Source organism: Protopterus annectens, chromosome 2.part0 (assembly GCF_019279795.1).
Source record: "Protopterus annectens isolate FY-2018-M chromosome 2.part0, PAN1.0, whole genome shotgun sequence".
Taxonomy (NCBI): domain Eukaryota; kingdom Metazoa; phylum Chordata; order Ceratodontiformes; family Protopteridae; genus Protopterus; species Protopterus annectens.
This window is the reverse complement of record NC_056728.1, coordinates 1,687,633,576-1,687,652,994: the sequence shown is the minus strand read 5'-3', so window position 1 is coordinate 1,687,652,994 and position 19,419 is coordinate 1,687,633,576. Positions and strand designations below refer to the sequence as shown.

At 39.4% G+C, this 19,419-nt stretch overlaps 1 protein-coding gene across 3 annotated transcripts in view; it reads right to left on the bottom strand.

Annotated features, from left to right (window-relative positions):
- Positions 1-19,419, bottom strand: part of LOC122793577 (cytosolic phospholipase A2 gamma-like) — a 1,122,344-nt gene that overhangs the window by 456,876 nt on the left and 646,049 nt on the right. The window lies entirely within an intron of this gene.

Genomic DNA, 19,419 nt, shown 5'->3' with positions numbered 1-19,419 from the left:
TTCAGTTTTATTTTACAGCAGTAATCCATGTATACAAGATCTGACACACATGGATTTGAACTATGATACTTGCAATAGGATCTTATTTCTGTAACAAAAAGGCTATGCCTGACACCATGTAGTAGCCTTATCCTGTCAAACTAACAATTTTTTGTTAGCATATTATTTGTGAATGTTAATGGCTATAGCATTCTGAACCAGTTCATTTAGAAGACAGTTTCCTTGGGTAGGTGGTGTGATTAACACATGATCACATCACACTTCTAAAACAATGTTTTCCTAATACTTGGTACTAGTGTATTTGCTATCACTAAAACAGTGTTACTGTGATGCACTCCAGTGGCTTTACTTGATAGAGGCACTGGGAACTAACATTGGGCGGAATGATGCCAGGGCACTTCTATGGGCTAGGCTTGTAAAGGCTCCAGGGCCATTAGCCTAGTACTCACCTATGAACCTATGCTTGGCACTGGTCAATTTGCTATTGGTGCATATGTAGTGATTACTGTATTTTTACTTCCTTCAGTACTTCCATCTAAGGTATATTTTGATAACTTGATTGTTGATTGAAGCATCCCTTTTATTGCATCCTTGCTACCTTATGTGGTACTTGCATAAAGTGAGTCCTCCCAGATGATCCTTTTTACTAATTATTAAGTACTTTTAATGAGCCTGTTTAGCTCTGCATGCTTTGCATAAACACATTCTAGTGTTGAGGTACTCTGTATCTGTAGCTACCCTGGATGCATTTGTCACTAAACATCAACAGTAAGGCAAAAAAAGACAAATATCTTCTTGTCATTGTTAATCCATTGTTGGTCCTCACTAATATGAGAGAGTGCTGCACACCCCCTAGCGTAATGTCTTCCCTGGTAAAGTCAGATCATGACTACCATACTGACAACACACCTGTCGCTTCTCTCTCTCTCTCTCTCTCTCTAACATAGATGACAAGCAGGTGGAGTAATTCATTTTGATGCTTTAATACATAGAAACACATCAGGATGGATAGCAGCACCAGAAAATACAAACAAACTGGTTAACTGTCAGACAGACCATATGTACGTACGTGCTTACATATCAACTGCTTACTACAAAATGGCAGTCTATCAATGCATGTGCTCAGTATTTATACACTTGTGCAAGCCCTTAGATAGCTTCTTAAAGGTATATACACACATTGATCTACATCCTCCCTCTTAAAATGATTGCCCTTTGTAAAAACATTATTAGAGCTAGACCATGCAGTACTATATGCATTGGAAACAAAACACAGTGTTCATGCCCAAGTTGCTTCATATCTGTTACAGGGTTTAGAGATGCGACCATATCTCTTAATATAGCAACCGGGACCAAATTTAGCAACAGGACATTTGGATTCATCACAGGAACAGGAATGTCCTCTGCAACTTCCGCTGGAATTGGAACACCAGGCAACTCACTCTGAGATAAAGAGTCTATCTCACAGGCTATGTGCTGTGGTATAGGCTCAGACACTGGTCTCAAATGTTTCTGATTCCCCCTAAGGACTACTCCTTGTAATTCTACAATGTATGATTTTGGCTCTGGGCAAATACTCTTCACGACACCAAACCAATCACTACCTTTGGACATTTGCAGCCTTATCACTTCTGCTTCTTGTAATGGATTGAGCAGTTTGCTGGTTTTATCATAGTAGGACTTCTGGGTTAGGTGTTTCTTCAACAGACTGGCTTTCACTGACCTGTTGTACTTGACACATGGACCCAACAATTGACTACTGATTGGTAATGTGGTTCTGGTATGTCTCAACAGAAGTCTTTGAGCAGGTGAACCAAGATGTTTATCACAAGGAACATTTCTGAGATTCAAGTGATTCAGGAAAACATCACTATTCGTTTTGACTTCTCAAGTAACTGTTTTGCACTTTGAACTGCACGTTCTGCCAAACCATTTGACTGTGGTACTCTGGATTACTTGTAACATGTAAAGTCCCATTCATCTGCAAATTTTTTGAACTGTTGGCCTGTAAGCTGCATGCCATTGTCAGAAATAACTTTGTGCAGACTACCATGTAGAGCAAAATGACACTATCTTAGTAATGACAGTACTGGATGCTAGATTAGGAAGTAGGACAATCTCAAACCAGTCTACTAACACCAAATAGTGATGACCATTCCACTTGAAAATGTCCATGGCTACTGTTGACCAAGGTAGTTCAGGAATCTGGTTTAGCTGAAGTGGTTCCTTCTGTTGATGTGGCTTTGTACAATTACATATGGAACACGATGAAAGTGCTCTCTCAATGTCTTGTGACATAGAAAACCAAAATATTAGTTCTCTCGCCCTTCCTTTTGTAGATTACAGAAAAAAAATACTTAAAAAAACTATAAAAAATATTTAAAAAAAAAAATACTAGTTATCTCGCCCTTCTTTTTGTAGAATCGGTACCTACGTGACCACAATGCAAAATAGTAATGTACTCTTGTTGCAAAGACTTTGGAACAATTAATTTCAGACCTTTCATAAGAATACCTTTGTCAGACAAAATCTCATCTCTGTATGGAAAATAAAGTTGCACTTCTTGAGGTAAACTAGATTGCTTTGATTGTCATCCTTTGATTGATAAAGTAATTGAGCCTTTGTAAAACTGGATCTGTGGCTGTGTGATCTCTCAACTCATCAAGATGTGTGGAAGAAATATTTCTCACTTCCATGACTTCAAAATCAAGGTTCTCATTCTCATGCTGTTCTATGGTGTTTCTAGATGAGCTGGATAGTGTATCAGCAAGATAAAGAAGTTTGCCTTTCTTGTAGACAAGATTGAAATTATACTTTTGCGATCTCAACATCATATGTTGCAATTGGGTTGGAGCTAAATGCATAGGCTATCTCAAGATAGTGACTAGAGGTTGGTGGCCTGTGTCTATCTGGATAGGTCTACCATAAACATAATCATGAAACTTTGATTATGCAAACACAATTGCCAAAAGCTCTTTCTCGATGTGGGCATACTGTATCTCATTTTAGGTAAGAATTCTTGATGCATAGTTTTCAGGTTGATCCTCTTGTAGAATAGCTGCACCACGACCAAATTTTGAAGCATCACAGTAGAGAGTAACTGGCTTGTGAACATCATAATATCTGAGAACTGGTGGACTAACAATTATCTGTTTCAGGATATCAAATGCTCTTTGGTGTTGCTCTAACCAAGACCAGGATACATCTTTATGTGTCAGCATTTTGAGTGGAGCTGATAGTTAGCTCAAGTCTGGAATGAACTTGCCTAGTAGATAGTTAACCATGCCAAGAAAATATTGCAAGGCTTGAACATTGTCTGAAGCTGGCATCTTGAGAATGGCTGTTTGCTTTGAAGGGTCTGGTCGTAAGCCTGAACTGGCAAATAAGTGACCAACATAAGTAACTTCTTGTAGCTTGAATCTGCATTTCTGTGGACTGAGCTTAAGATTCACTTGATGTGCCCTTTCTAGAATTTTTCTGAGCTTTCTGTCATGCTCTGCTTCACCATGACCTCCTACTAGTATGTCATCTACTATAATGGCACAAGGATACCCAGAAAAAAATTGCTCCACTGCACTTTGAAAGACTTCACTTGCAGAATTTATCCCAAATGGCATTCTCAGAAATCTGAATCTGCCAAACAGCGTACTGAAAGTAATTAACAATGATGATTTCTTGTCAAGCTGAATTTGCCAAAATGAACTCTTTGCATCTAAGACAGAAAAAACAGTGGCATTTGGCATCAAGGCTACGACTTCTTTGTCTGTACACATTGGATGATGGGATCTTTTTAATGCTTTATTCAAATCTCGTGGATCAGTACATATTCTGATGTCATCTGAGCTTTTCTTATGAGCTACCACCATGGAAGATACCCATTCAGTTGGAGTTGCAACTGGACAAATCACACCTTGTTGCACCATGTTATCCAACTCGGCTTTGACTCTGTCCTGCATGGCTACTGGAACTTTACATGCTGGCCTGGTAACTGGACTGACCTCTGCATCTAACTTCATGGAGTACACAACTGGAATCTACCCTAATTTGTCTTCGAAAAGATCCCGCATAGGTGGAAAAAAATGCAAAATTAGAGTGGTCTTTTAAGCTAACATGATAGACTTCCTTATTAAATGAAAGCAGTCCCATTTTTAATCCATCTCTGAGCCCTAATAATGACTGGATGTGCCTCTTGACCACATAAAATAACAAGTTGTAGCTTCTTTCAGCAGAGTAACATGAAAACACTACTGAGCCTTCAGTCTGAATTTCTTCACCTCCATATGCAACAAGCTTCACACATCTGCCAAATCAAGCCTTTCACCATGACACACTCTAGCAAATGTTTCTGCTGACATAACATTGTACTTAGAACTTGTATCAACTTTGAACTCTATGGGTTTGCCATTTATCCGAACAGTACAAAATACTTCAATTTTTGCCCCTAAATCTATTACATTGACCATTTCGTGAAGCACTGACAAACCATCCACATAAAGAGTAGGGTTGCAGCTAATTGATCAACTCATTTCTTAAAATGTTCCCTTTTAATAAAAGAACATGGGCTTTTTGATTTACAAAACCTTTTGAAATGACTCCATTTATTGCACTTGTGGCATTGCTGACCAAAGCTAAACATTTCACCCTTTTAGATTCAGGACTTCCACCACAATTACGACAGTTGGCAATGAAACTGGGTTGGGGAGGCATGATTTGAGTTTGCTGACTCACTCTTATGCTTCACTGAGAATGTGCGAAATCTGGAATTTGCTGGAAAGCTCACCAGTGAGCGCTACAGGGACTATAGTTGCTGCCATGTACTTGGGCCTGTTTCCTTTAATAATATGCTGCATACTATCAATATGAGCTTTATCACTGTGCATTCTAGAGCTGTTCTCATTTGTAAGCATACGTGTGTGCTTTTCTGTGATCTTGTATATCTGAGAAATCTCAGTGGCCTTATTCAAAGTTAAACCACTGTCAAAAGCAAAATCTTCCTCACAGCATCAATACCACACACTAGTCTGTCCTTTATCAACTCAGCCCTTAAAACATCAAATGTACACATTTTAGCTTTTTTTCTCAAGTTAGTTATATATGCTGATAGAAATGTCTTTCGGCTTTTCTTGGTTAAGGGGTCGTTATAGCGGAACTCCGATCTGCTAATGATTGGCAGTGGATTTTTTACAGTGCCGAGTTGCCAGCCCAACGCCCAACCTTCAAAGAAGGCACACCCACTCACGCTCGCACCTACCTATATGTCTTTAACATCACTTGACCATGGGGAGGACTTGCAGACTCCACACAGAAGGCGTTTCAGCCGAGAATTGAATGGGAGAACTTCTTGCTGTGAGGTGACAATGCTAACCATTGCACCACCACGGTCCTCTTAGTTATATATGCTGATCCCTTGTGTAAAATAAGTGCCCTTCTATAGTAATATTTGTCTGGGGTTGCACATTTCCCTAAATTTATGTTTTAAGCACTATGGGTCCCTTAACTCAGCCTATACAACACTATGACAGTTACCCCTCTCTTGTATAGATGACAGGTGCATACAAATGAACGTTCCCTTTCTATGGCTTCTGATGCAGGTAAATTAAGTAGAATAAATGCCTTTGTATGGTCATCTTTATCAGAAAATGCAGCCTGTATGAAAATGTCATAATCTTAATCTAACAGTCTCAGCAATATTACTGTCAAACACAAGTGCACTGGGTTTTCAAAATCTGTTTTCCATGCTCATAAAGTATGCACAAACACACTGAAAATATGGTCCTTGCAATTATGTAGGAATAAACTGTTCTCTGAACTTGTAATAACATTCAAATGCACAATAAACTTTTCAAAATACTGTACTTTGCAAAATATGCTCTGTTATGGCTGTATTCTGTGAAATAACTTTACCGTAGCACTGCACAAACATGGGAACACTTTATACATTTCTGGTAACTCGGATATCTTTGCTTAATACAAAAATAGATGCTTTGCGAAAATGTGTTTTTCCACTTAATTTGCTTTATGCAATTTGAACTTTATTTCAAACATTTTCTGTAGTAATGTGAACATTTTATTAATATTGTACATATCGGTTTATGTGAATATCTTTTAGAATGTTATATATGCCTCTTTTCATATTTTACAAAAATAAATAGTGCTGAGCAAGTTTTAATATCTGAAATTAATTTCTGACCTGTTTTGCAAAGTAGGCACGTTATAGGGATGATTCAATCTTGTATATTCCACCAGTTCCAAGCATGTGTCTTAAGTCATTTTAACCATGCCACCTCTAATACTATGCCCTTTAAATATACCACTTCTGATACCATGTCACTTGTCACTTCCAGACAAACATCATAAACCATGTAGACATTGTTGCATACTTGGCTGCCATATATATGTCAGTCCATCATTCCATTGTAAATTGCTTTTACATTCTCTCTCTCTCCAATCTTTTTTAGCCTCCTCTGATTGATTCTTATAATTATTGTAAAAATGTTTCGATACCCTACTAATTATTCCATTTTTGATGTACAGTGCTTATGAATCATATTAATTCTGAATGTCACAGTCAGTTTTGCTTCACTGCATCATAAATGCACCTGACAAATATAGCAGTTCAGACAAATATTAAAGGGTAACATACTGTACCCACATTTCTTGTTAGTAGCATCATATAATTAGTGAATCTTTACCAGCCTGCTGTAGTTTAAAATTTACCATCAACAAACCTTTATACAGGGCTCAGTACAGTGACCTATAAAATCTTTCAAGGGTGCTTTCTGAAAGGGTTGCTTCATCATCAGCATCCTAACTGTTTGACGTACTAGAAAGAACTTCCATCCTTCTCTGGTCAAAAATCAGGCCAATCATACATCCTGGGATATAATACTGGTAATTCATTTTCCATTCAGAATATACTTCATTACCTGTCCTTATCTGATTAATGATCTAGTCAGTCATCCATCTTGGAAGTATGGCTATTGTCACTGCTCAATCTTTGAATAGTTTATTTATCATCTCTTCTACCAAACAACAGGTGGTAGGAATAACTTCTGTAGAACTTCTTTGCTCATCAGGTGGTTCTCAAGATCTGAAACTGGTTTAGGTATTTCTATATAAAACAGCATAATTTGAAACTCACTATTAAATCATTAAAGCATTTTTGTACTCAGTGTTGGATTTTCCCATTCACACTTGTAGCTTTATTTTTCTGGGGATCACAATTACAGTCATCTACATGTCAAGAACCACCCATCATGCATCAATGATATACATCATAGGCCAAGTATTTGAAACAGTTTGGGGACAATTCCTCTTTCTCTCATTTGTGTAGGTTATGGACTAAATTGTTGTCTACTTGTACAATGTCATAAAGACATCTCATTATTTACATGGCAGAATTCAGCATTATACACCTGACTTCACTCAGTCTGGTCCACTATACAAATTCCTACTCAATGTTGGCATGTAGGGTTGCCACCTTTTCAAGTGCCCAAAGTGGGACATTATTTGTAGAAATGTGAGATTTTGCAGAACAAAACTTACTCACGGCCAGTACAAAGGACAGAACTTAATTTTTTTTGTCAAAACAAAAGCTTATTCTTGTAGTATTTAAGTAGTTTATGCTATTTATTATAGTATTTAGGTGTTTCAGACAAAAAAAAAAAACAGTTTTATGCAACTATTAAAGGAAACTTAGAAAATATTTTTTGTCCTAAAGTCTCAGGACATTTTCCATTTATTAGTTTTTTCACAGGACAGAACTGCCCAAGTAGGGACTGTCCCTCGCAAAGAGTGACAGGTGGTAACCCTACTGACATGGCTTGTGCAATACTGGTAGTTAAGTATTTGACACATAGTTAACTGAAAAGAAAATATGCTACATTTTGTTATAGGGGGCTAATCTTTTGGCCTTATAGATTTAACAGCTTTTTTAAGTGTTTATACAAAACTTTCAGCCAGCCCATTTGTGTCTGGACATTGAGGTGGAAGTAAAAGATGTTTAATGCTATTTTGCTCCATAGATGTTTTGAGTTTCTTTGACATGAACTGTGGATAATTATCACTTGCAACTTCCTCAGACAAGCTACTTCTTGCAGAAATTATCCTTAATACTGACACTGAATTTTCAGTTATCATTGACTCAATGCAAATGACATCAGGCTACTTTAAGTGTTCATCCATTGCAATTAGGAATCTTGATTGCATAAAGGGACTTACTAAGTCAATGTGAAGACACTACTATAGGGCCATTTCATAATGGTGCAGGGGTCCTAGTACTGATCCATTTTTGCACCACCTTGTAGTAATGCATTTATTCTCCTTATCGACATTAGGCCATGACATGAATTTCAGGCAACAGACTTAATCACGCATGCCTGAGTGCCTGTCATGTATGGACTATAGAACCATGAAATGCTTGCCCATCTCAAGGTGTCCATCAAGTTATGGCATCCAACATTGTGAAATGATTGTACCATCTCCAGGAGCCAGTCATGTATGGTATCCAGCATAGTAGAATGTTTTTACCATCCCACGTGGTATTACGAATGACATCTAGCAGCATAAAATGTTTGTACCACCTCTTAGTGTCTATCATGTTTGGTATCCAGCAATGTGGAATGTTTGGTTCGTTCTTAAGTATCCATCATATATAGCATCCAGCAGTGTGAAATGTTTGCATCATACCCAGATGCCCATCTTGTATGCCACCTAGTACTCTGGAATGTTTGTATGATTTGCAGATTCCCATCTTGTACACTTTTCACCACTGTGGAATGTTGGCACCATCTCCAAGTGCCCATTGTGTATGATATCCAGTACAGTGGTATATCTATACCATTCCCCAGATGTCTATCTGGTATGGTATATAGCAAAGTGGAATGTTGGTACCATTCCCTGTGCTCATCATGCATTGTATACACCAGTGTGCAATGTTTTAACCATCTCCAGGTGTCCCTCATGTATAGTATAAAGCACCATGAAATGTATGTATCATCCCCAGGTGCGCATTACATGGGGTATCCATCAGGTTCAAATGATTGCACAATCGCCAATGCCAATCATGTATGATATCAAGCATCATGGTATGCTTGTACCATCTCCAGGTGTCTCTCATATACAGTGTCCACCATTGTGCAATATTTGTACCATCTCCAAGTATCCCTTCTGTATAGTACACTGTACCATGAAATATTTGTACCATCTCCAGGTGCCCATTACATGTAGTAGCCATCAGTGTGGAATGATTATACAATCCCCAGTGCCAATCATAATGTGGTATCAAGAATCATGATATGTTTGTACCATCTTCAGGTGTCCTTGTGTATTGTATATAACACCATAAAATGTTTGTACCATCTCCAGCTGTCCATCATGTATAGTGTCCATCATTGTCGAATGTTTACATTATCATTAGGTGTACATTAGGTTCAGCATCCATTAACAGAGTACAGGTTCAGTCTGATTTTAGCTTTGTACTCCCTAACAAGCAATACCTCACATTAGGTATTTTTGTATGTGTACTGGTCTTTAGTATAAAACCTAATATATTCAATTGCATGTAAGAGAATAACTACATAGAAATTACAGATAATGCAGTTCTTTATGTGATTAGTTCCATTATAAGTTTTACTTACATCACTTGCAGAGTCCTCCTAATAGTTTTCCAGTAATATTAGTTCATAATCTGAAGGCTTAAACCCATCACAGCATGAAGATCATATTCTGTTTCTGCTTTCAGTTTGTTTATCTCCTCATCACTATCTGCCTCCTCCACTTTGTGCAGATGATTTGATCCATGTTTATGTGACTCCTTACATTTGTTAGTCATTTTTTCCAGTTTTTGAACTGTACTCTCTTAACATGGCTTTTCATATGATATCATCAACATTCTTTTCTTTATAAACCAACACATATCGGCTGTGTGACATCCTATTACACTAAAACATATCTGTTTTGTAGGAGACTTAGGTATTCTCTTAACAGCATTCTCACCAAAAGCTTTCAGTTCCAAGTTGTTTTGCCCATACTCTCCTCTGATACTTACAAATTTAAAGTTTGTTCAAAATCAAATCTTTCTGTGAAGCCATTATGGTTGTCTATGTTTTCAACATATGTCACACACAAATCTGTCTCTTAATACATATATTACTGTTCAATTTGACTATATTCTGCCAGTCTACACATTTCTGCTCTATACTCGATTATATTTTTATATCTCATTTGATTTCTCTTATGGAACTGAAACATATGAGTATGCGTATGTAAAGAATCTGCAATCACTTATTTTAAGTGTGTTTAGCTGCTGCTTCAGTCTGCACAGTGGTACAAAAATGGTGCTGCATGTTACATTTAGCAACTTTCCACTCTTTTTTTTGTAAGAACGTGATTACATGCTGAATGCAGATGTAATTTCTAATTGTAACTTACTTTAACTTTTGTGGGAACATCATATTTATCATATTTATCCAACATGGCCAGTAACTTTAAAACTGCATCTACGTTCAGTCATATCCATTTCCTTTCACAGTTCATGCCTTTAGCCACAGCTAAAATAGTGTGCTTGCACTTTTTATTAGAATGATTACAGTCCTAATTTGCACAGTGATGCTTACAAAATATGTTTTTGCTTTTTAAATTTCTTATTGCCCTTTTTGTTTGTGCAGAGCACCACAAATCACTTGATATACATCTATATGGATTTCTTTAGACTAACATATAAAAATTGCTTTCTTTAGCATTTGCAATTTTTAGTTAATTTACTTATTTACATTATTTAAAAATGTCTAAAAGTAGACATTGCAGGAAATTAAAATTCAATAAATAATATCTTAAACAATCAGCTAATAAAAGTAGCTAACCTGCATTGCTGTTGTTGCTGTTTAGCTGTTGTTTGTCTTTTCGGCTTTTCCCAGTTAGGGGTCACCACAGTGGAACTCTGGTCCGCTAATGATTGGCAGTAGATTTTTTATGGTGCCGAGTTGCCAGCCCGACGCCCAACCTTCAGTGAAGGCACGCCCATTCACGCATGTCTTTCAGAGGCCACTCGACCGTGGGGAGGACAAGCAGACTCCACACAGAAGGCACTCAAGCCACGAATTGAACTGGAGAACCTCTTGCTGTGAGGCAATAACGCTACCGCTGTACCAGCTGTTGTTGCTGTTTAGTCATTTTGTCAATTCTTACTCTTCATGATATCAAGGACTTTAGGACAACAGGTCTATGTCAACAACTGCTTCTTTACGCTCTTGCAAATTCATTTTCTTTACTTCAACAATGTTGTCTATCCATCTTAGCCTGTGCCACCCCCTTCTTCTTCTTTTGCGTTTATTCTTTCCCAGTGTCAGTGTCTTCTCTAGTGAATCCTGCCTTTACATTTCATGGCTAACATAGTTTTAATTTTATTATCAGACCTTCAAGTGAACAGTCTTTGTTCATTTGAAGTATTGACTTATATTGTGTCCATGCAGTCCACAGAATTCTCAAATGTTTTCTCCAGCACCACAGTTCAAAAACAAATTTTCCTCGCGCACAACCAACCCTATAGTCTGACTCTTAAGGTCATATGTTACTATAGGAAAAAACATAGCTTTGACTATACAGACTTTTCATGACAGTGTGATGTCTTTGCTCCTTAATATTTTCTATAAGTTTTGTCATACCTGTCTATGCAAGAATCAAGCATATGTTATTATTCATGTCAGCAATCATCATTTGCAGAGATCTTTGAGCCCAAGACAATAAAACCTATCACTGTCTGCTCTTCTCTTACATGTATTTGCAACCAAAAAAATAATAGAGGACATAATTTATTTATTTTTGGTTTTATTTTTATTTTTGCTTGTTTTATGTTGATCACTAATCTACTTTCACCAGGCTGGACAAGGAGGAAGTCACAGTCAGCTGTCTGTCAGGTACTAGTATCCATCATGTCAGGCACTCACTCAAGTCACTCAGCAACAATTACTGTTATGACTCCATCATAGTACATGTTGGAGTGAATGACTTGAGATGTACCTCTCTGGACTATATGAAGAGAGACATGACTGAACTCTTAGAATATGTGTTCCAGGCAGGTATTTCCCTAGCCCTAAGTAGCATACTATCTTCACCTAGGATGATGGCATAGTACAGACAAAACTGACTGATTTCAATGATTGGCTTATCTTCTGGTGTCACTCCAACGGGATCTAGTATCTGTCAGCCGGGGAAGACACGGTGGACAGACCACAGTGGTTTTCCAGAGATGGCCTTCACCTCTCTCCTCAAGACTTTTGGATACTCAAAGATGATTGCCTCTCCCATAGTGCCTTTTTTAGGTTATGTCAAAGCAACAAATCTTCCAACGTTAAAGAAATCCATGAGAGACAAACTCAAGGTCATGCTGCTTAATGCTTGGAGCCTAAACAGTAAACTGCACTCCCTGGAAGCACTGCTCACCTTGGAATAGTTAACTATAAGGAAAATACCCTGCCACATCATAGCTAGCTATAGGTCCCCCACCATGAGCCAGGAGAAGCACACCACCTACCTGGACTTGCTAGAGTTACTCAATATACAACCAGACACCTTGGTCATGGGAGATTTCAACTACCCGTCCATTGATTGGGCAATTTACATGAGCACAATCAGGATCACTCAAAGGTTCCTGGACTTTGTTAATTCAAATGCCCTGTGTGACAAAATGAGGTACTGCCAGTACAGCTAGCTGGAATTTTGTAAATAATTATATGTCATTTGTGAATATAAAACTAATTTATATAAGATGCTTGTGTTATAAATGTATTAGAACTGTATGTCATGTGTATATCAAACTGCTCTGTACAGATGTGCTGAAAATGTATTTGTAAAGTGCTTGCACTTAAAATGTATCCACAGTGTGCCCTACTGGAAGAGAACAGAAATGAACATGCACTATTGTAACTGTTTAAATGTATTAAATGTATATGTTAACAGAAGAAACTGCTGGGTTAACCTCAGTCCAGCAAACTTTAGAAAAATATCTGAAATTAAATAACTTTATAGGCTAGGTCATAAAGATGTTTCTATGCAGCTAGAGATACAAAGTCTGTACTAGGAAGCTTTCTGTATTATCTCTGGGGAGAACTAATTCTTACTGTGGAAGCATGAATGAATACAATTGTTTTATGACTTCCAGCATCTGCCAAAGATCTGAGCAAAATACCTTATATGAGTATTTTTACAGGTAGATGCTAAATACTGCTAACTGCAGCTAACTGCAGCAAGGGGGGTTTGCATGAAAACTAGAAGTCAAATGACCAAAAATGCTGTCATTTTGCATGCTATCTCAGCAGTAATATTTTAGGGGTCTATATTAAATCACCAAATGCTTAAAAAAGCAAACTGTGAGCGAAAGATTACAATGTCGAAGTGTCAGAACAGAGATTTTTTTCCAAGTAAAAAAAAATTGCTGTTCCAACAAAAAAAAATAGAAACTAAATTTCAAACATTACATTAAATGGGGGCTTTGCCTCCCCCACCCCCCATGTGGGGGGCTGCACCCTGCACACCCCCCTACTTAAATATACCAACTCCGAGACTGCACTACAGTGTCGAAAATGGCAAAATACCGAAGCAGCCAAGCAAATTCTTTCCAAGGAAAAGAATTTGCTTAACAGCAGTTTCGATATTTTCTGTTTTCAGCCTCTTAAGTTCGACCAAGACGCATTCAAAAGAATGTGTCTTCGGTCTTCTAATATAGACCCATATTTTAGATACTAATTTGAGAAGTCTCTTAGTGAGACAGAGTATTATGCATTCTGTCTTAATCCTGACAACAAGAACCATTCACCACATCTGCCTTGCTCTAATGAAATACGTTTCTATGGAACAGTATAACTCTTAGATACAGGCAAGAATATAGCAAAGCTTAGTATAAATTTTGTTTTTCTTTATTTGTGTGAGCCTGTACTGCAATGTTATTTTAAATATTTCCTGTGGTTTTGAACTCTGATTGCACTGTGAATACATATGTACTATTGTCTTATTCTTTTATTATTAATTATTAAATATATTTAAACCTTTCATTATGGCTGATCGGTGTAGAGATATTTAAGTTTAGAGAGTACTTGCATATTTATTTGGTGACACTGTGTGGGCCACTCCTAACAGCCTTGCTCTTGGTCCAACTACCATTTGTATTAGCATTAATATTACACAGGAAATTGGACAACCTTCATTAAGGGCCCTAAATTAGCTGATAAGGAGTGACTGGTGGCAGTGGAAATTACCTTATAGTCTGGGCAGAAGGGGACATAGCTAATAAACTTGTGCCAGCCTTCTTTCCCGTGTGTTTTGTGTGTGTGTGTGTGTGTGTGTGTGTGTGTGTGTGTGTGTGTATCAAATCTCAAAGAGTGTGTGTATCAGCTACTTGTACAGGGACAGGAAGCACTGGTTGGACAGAGAGGGTGCTGGAGGTCTTGGCTTGGTGACTCAGCTGAGATCTCAACTCTATAGCTGTGCCAGTGAGAAGTCTTACTTGGGACTTGGAGAAAGGGAGAAACCAGCCCCGGACTGACTATGGTTTCTGCGTGCTGTTAAGGGAAACTGCACTTGATTCAGGGAGTTGCATCTGGAAATACTGTGTCTGTGTACCTGTTATCCTCCCTGTGAACATCCCTCACTATTGCCAGTGGTGAGGATTGAGGCTCCTTGACTAATGGTTGGCTGTGGTGGGTCATCACACCCTGCAACAGTTAGTTTGCACCACCACAAGGGGTCCGTATGTCGTAGACTTAGTACTCACCAACATGGGAGTTCACTGCACCACCCCCAGTATGTTGCCCTCCCTGGTTAAGGTAGACCATAAATCTGTCTCCTTTGAAGTAAAGATCAGTCCTGAACCCCCCACAGGAGCAAAAAAAATTTAAAAAATTCTCCAAAGCAAACAATAGTCTTCTAAGTGATGGTATAAAAGATTTCAAAACCCCTGCTGACACGGCCAACAATGACTCCCATGTAGAGTAGTACACAAATACCCTATACAGCCACTTAAACTAATGTACTGACTCGGCTTTACCTGACAGGACTAAAACCAGGTCCTCTCAAAAAAACAAGCCATCCTGATGGACTGCAAGTGTAAATAAGTTACATAATAAAAGGAAGAAACTAATATCTAAGAACAAGAGGAAACTTAAAAACACGTCACAGCAGTTCAGAGCTTTAAACTGGACACCCACCACTGCCAGTTTAAAATAAGAGGAAACTTACTCAGCAAAGAGAAATTATGCTCCACAACTTAAACAAGCAAATCAGAAACCTTATACAGTCCTCTAAAGCTAGTTACAAGACATAATTAGCATCCCTAGCTAAAGACAATCATAAGGCATTCTTTAGCTACATCCAAAACCTAAAAGGGAATGCCGAGCTGTGTGTTGAACTTATAGTGGATGGCACTATTTACACTGAACTTGAAGAAACTGCCAACCTGCTAGCTGACAGATTTGGTGATAACTTCACCACCTTGTCCCTACAAGCCGTATCCCATAGCATTCCTGACACCAGTCCTTTACTGAGTATCTCCAAGAAACAGATCATTTAAGTGCTCTCCAAAACAAAAAAAATATTGCCACTCTGGGACCAGATAATATCTCAGGCTGCTTACTAAACAATCTAAAATAAGACCTAGTGGAACCACTTACCACTCCCTTTAACCACAGTCTGAATATTGGTTTTGTGATGGTGGAGTGAAGAACAGCAACAGTAATCCCCTTGCACAAAGGGGGGCCATCAACCATCCTTGGGAACTATAGACCCATTAGCCTGACCAGCCAAATTTGCAAGGCCATGGAAAGAATCATCATGGACCTTATTAACCAGAACATAAGCAACCTTTAAACTCCTGATTCATCCCAGTTTGGTTTTGTCAAGGGTAGATCTTGCTTATTAAACCTGGTGGACTTCTTTGAGAATGTCACCAAAGCTCTGAGGGAAAAGCAGTACATTTTACCTATCTTGATTTAGCCAAGGTGATTGACACAATTCCACACTCAGGGATCATTGACAAACTCTCCCAGCTGGGGATTACCCCATATGACACTAGAGATGGGTAGTCAACTGCCTCACCAATAGAATGCATACTGTCAAAGTTGGGGAGTCCACTTCCACCAGTAGACTAATTGCCAGTAGTGTACCACAAGATTCTGTACTGGGCCCTCTACTGTTTGTAATCTATTTCTGTGAAGTCCAGGCAAAAGCAGATTGCCAGTGGCTTACCAAGTTTACAGATGACTGTAAACTGGGCACAAACACTGAGTCCCCCAGCAATGTCAATATATTACAGAATGGACTGACAGAGAAATGATTGGTGCCAAAGCCACAGACTAAAATTAAATGCAAAAAAATTCATCATCCACTTTAGCAAAGAAGTAGCCCCTGATAATTATGATATACATAGCACCCCTCTAAGCTCAAACCTAGCGTTGCGAGACTTGGGAACACAGGTTGATAGCAATCTAAACTTCCATCATCATGTGTTCATAGTGGTAAGGAAAGCCTTCTACACTGCACATCCCATAAATAAGGGGGTCTACCTATTTTGTCAAAGTGCCATAAATAGAAGTTATGTACACTTTACTCAGATCTAGTTTGCAAGCAAACCAATCTACATAACAAACATTTCCATACCATTACATGTATACATACATAACAGACACATAGTATATGTATATACCAACCTAGAATAAGAGGAGAATAACACAGTAGTAACAACAATGCTACTGGCCGCATCAAAAGAAACGTTCCTCCTAAGGGTGGGGAGGGTGGGACTGTAAGAACAAAGATGAACGAACACTGAGCGTTGGAGCGTTATGGTGAGTACTGTACTACTATATGTTTGTTCTATTCAATGGTAAAGGCGTTCTTACGTCCTATCTCCTGCCCTGGCTCCTAAATCCTGAGGAACTCACGGGAGGGCGTTCTTAGAGCACAGTGGAACCCCTAGTTGCTCTGTTTGAAATAAATGTAACAAGTTTAGACTCCAAGGTGGCCGTAGGAGATCTGACTTGGGAGGTCTAATATGAAAAACTCCTTTTAAGAAACTTTACAAAGTCTGTGAGCCATGAGGACACTCCACACTCTTCACATTCAAATGGCAAAAAATTGAAGTCTTAGGAGAAGCACCCTGATGAAATAAGTCTGTCAATAAGTCTAAAAACAAATCTTAAAATCTGTAAAGGTATTCAAATCAACGGTATCAACGGAAGCCCAGAATACAAAACCTTCCATATGTTTTAGTAGTTTTTAGTATATGAAGCCACTATGCGAGCCACTAACCACTTTTCTGGAACTGCTGGACCTGGGAGGTCAGAGATGGCTAAGTTGGGCTGGAGGGTGGAGTGAGCAGGCTGGTGGATGGAGTACCCCTGGCGGATGAGAGGCAGGTAAACGAGTGAGTCAAGAGTCTGCTCTGGGTCCCAGGGTTCCCGAAGTTTTTGAGGGTTTTTTCAGGGAGGAAACCAAATTTGTGAGGCCAGAATGGAGCAATGAGAATTATCGTCCTGGAAAGGTTCCTGGCTTTCTGGAAATTAGAAACACTGCCCTCAACTCTAGTACACATTGATGCAGAGATTGTACTCAAATGGTCCCATTTGGACTGTCTGTCCCTGAAAGATGCCCCCCCCCCTATCAGGAAGGCCCCAAGCGTCACCGTAACTGTGGGCGTGTAGCGTGGGTGGCACTCTAGGGAAAGAGGCTGGGAAAGGACCTGTTTGGGCCTTTGGTCAGTCTTGTTTTGAAAGTTCTTGTGATGAGAATCTCGTGTGGTAGAGGTATGAGTTAGAAAACAGTAGCCATTAAAAGAACTCTCATGAAAGAACTCTCCCATTTTTAGCCTTAGGGAGGCTGACATGGGCCCAGGCTGACATGAGGCTAAGTTTGCAGGGAACTAGTTTGACAGGTGCGGTCTGGTTGGGGTGGAAAAACGGACCTGACTTGCAGAGAGAAGTCTTTCCCTCTTATTCACACGGGTAAGTTCTCCTTTACCCCAAAAAAGAAGTGGCACCAATCCAAATGGGGGGTTGTAAAGGAAGACTTGAAGGCTTCTTCATAAAAGAAAGCAAACATCCAGGATTGTCTGAAGAGCAATACGCTGAAGCTGCTGCCCTACTCGAACCTTCGGCTGCATGAAATCAGCCTCAATGGGCGAGTTAACAATGTCGATGTTAGGGTATTAGAGATTGCGCTGTTCTGTTCTCCGCATCCTATGCATCACAACTATACCTAGGAGGGTTGAGACCCCTCTGCAGGCGTGATCCCTCTGCAAGGCGTGTAAAATGGGATGGAAAAAAGCCGCTGAACTGAAATATGCTTCCCATATCATCCTCCGTTCTAGAATCTTTGTTGGACAGACGGACAAAGAAATCTTCCGACATCTCCTTTTAGTGGCTGCAGCCACCACCCCGACATGGAACTTTTTTAATTGGCTGACTTATCCTGAGGAGCTGCTATGTACTTGTTGATTTTTTGGTAAGACTTTCCTTCAGGTGCTGTGATGGCCACGCCCTTGTTTTCTAGGAGACGGGATTGGTTCGGCCGAGCCTCCACGTAGAGAGCAAGGGCGAGCACCAGTGCCCAGCCTGAGGTGGCTGGGAGGGAGGAAGAGGCGGGCACCAAATGCCTCACCTCTTGCTGGTCTCTCCTCTCCAAGAAAAGAGACATCTTCTGTCAAGGTGACTTTATCAAATCACATTTTGTCGATGCTGAAAATATCAAAGCCCACTTCATCGAACCACTGCAGCTACGAAGATCTTCCTAGGTTAAGTAACATGTTGCGTGAGACAGTGAACTTTGTCCTTTTCCCAAATGTAGTGCGATCTCAGAGTTGGTATATTTAGTTAGGGAAAGTGTGGAGGGTGCAGCCCCCCACATTTGGTGGATTAGGGTTGGCGCAGTTTGGGCGTGCTTTCTTTATCAGTACGTGGTTACTTTCCCTGGGAAGGTATTCCTAGTTCCGATCCTTCGATGAAGTGGGTTCAATATTTTCAGCATTGACAAAATGGGATTTGATATTGCTGCACTTCGACAAAATAAAGTAAACCCAAATAAAGGCATTGCATCCAGGACCAAGGAGGTCATTACTTCACTGTACTCAACCCTTATCAGAACACTAATACAGTACCTCACCAGACACCTGCATCTGCTGGAGACCACAGTGGTTTCTAACCAACAGAATCCAGAGCCTTCAAAACATGACCTACATAGAAAGACTGAACGCCCTCTCATTGTACTCTGTATCATACAGGCTGCTGAGAGGTGACCTGTGACTGGCCTACAGAGCAGTCTCTGACCCTGCCCTAACGGAAATGATGCACATCCGCAAATGAAATGGGACAAGAGTCACTCGCTCCAGGGATTTCAACCTAGCCTGTGACATTAACAGAACATGTGGGAGAGACACAT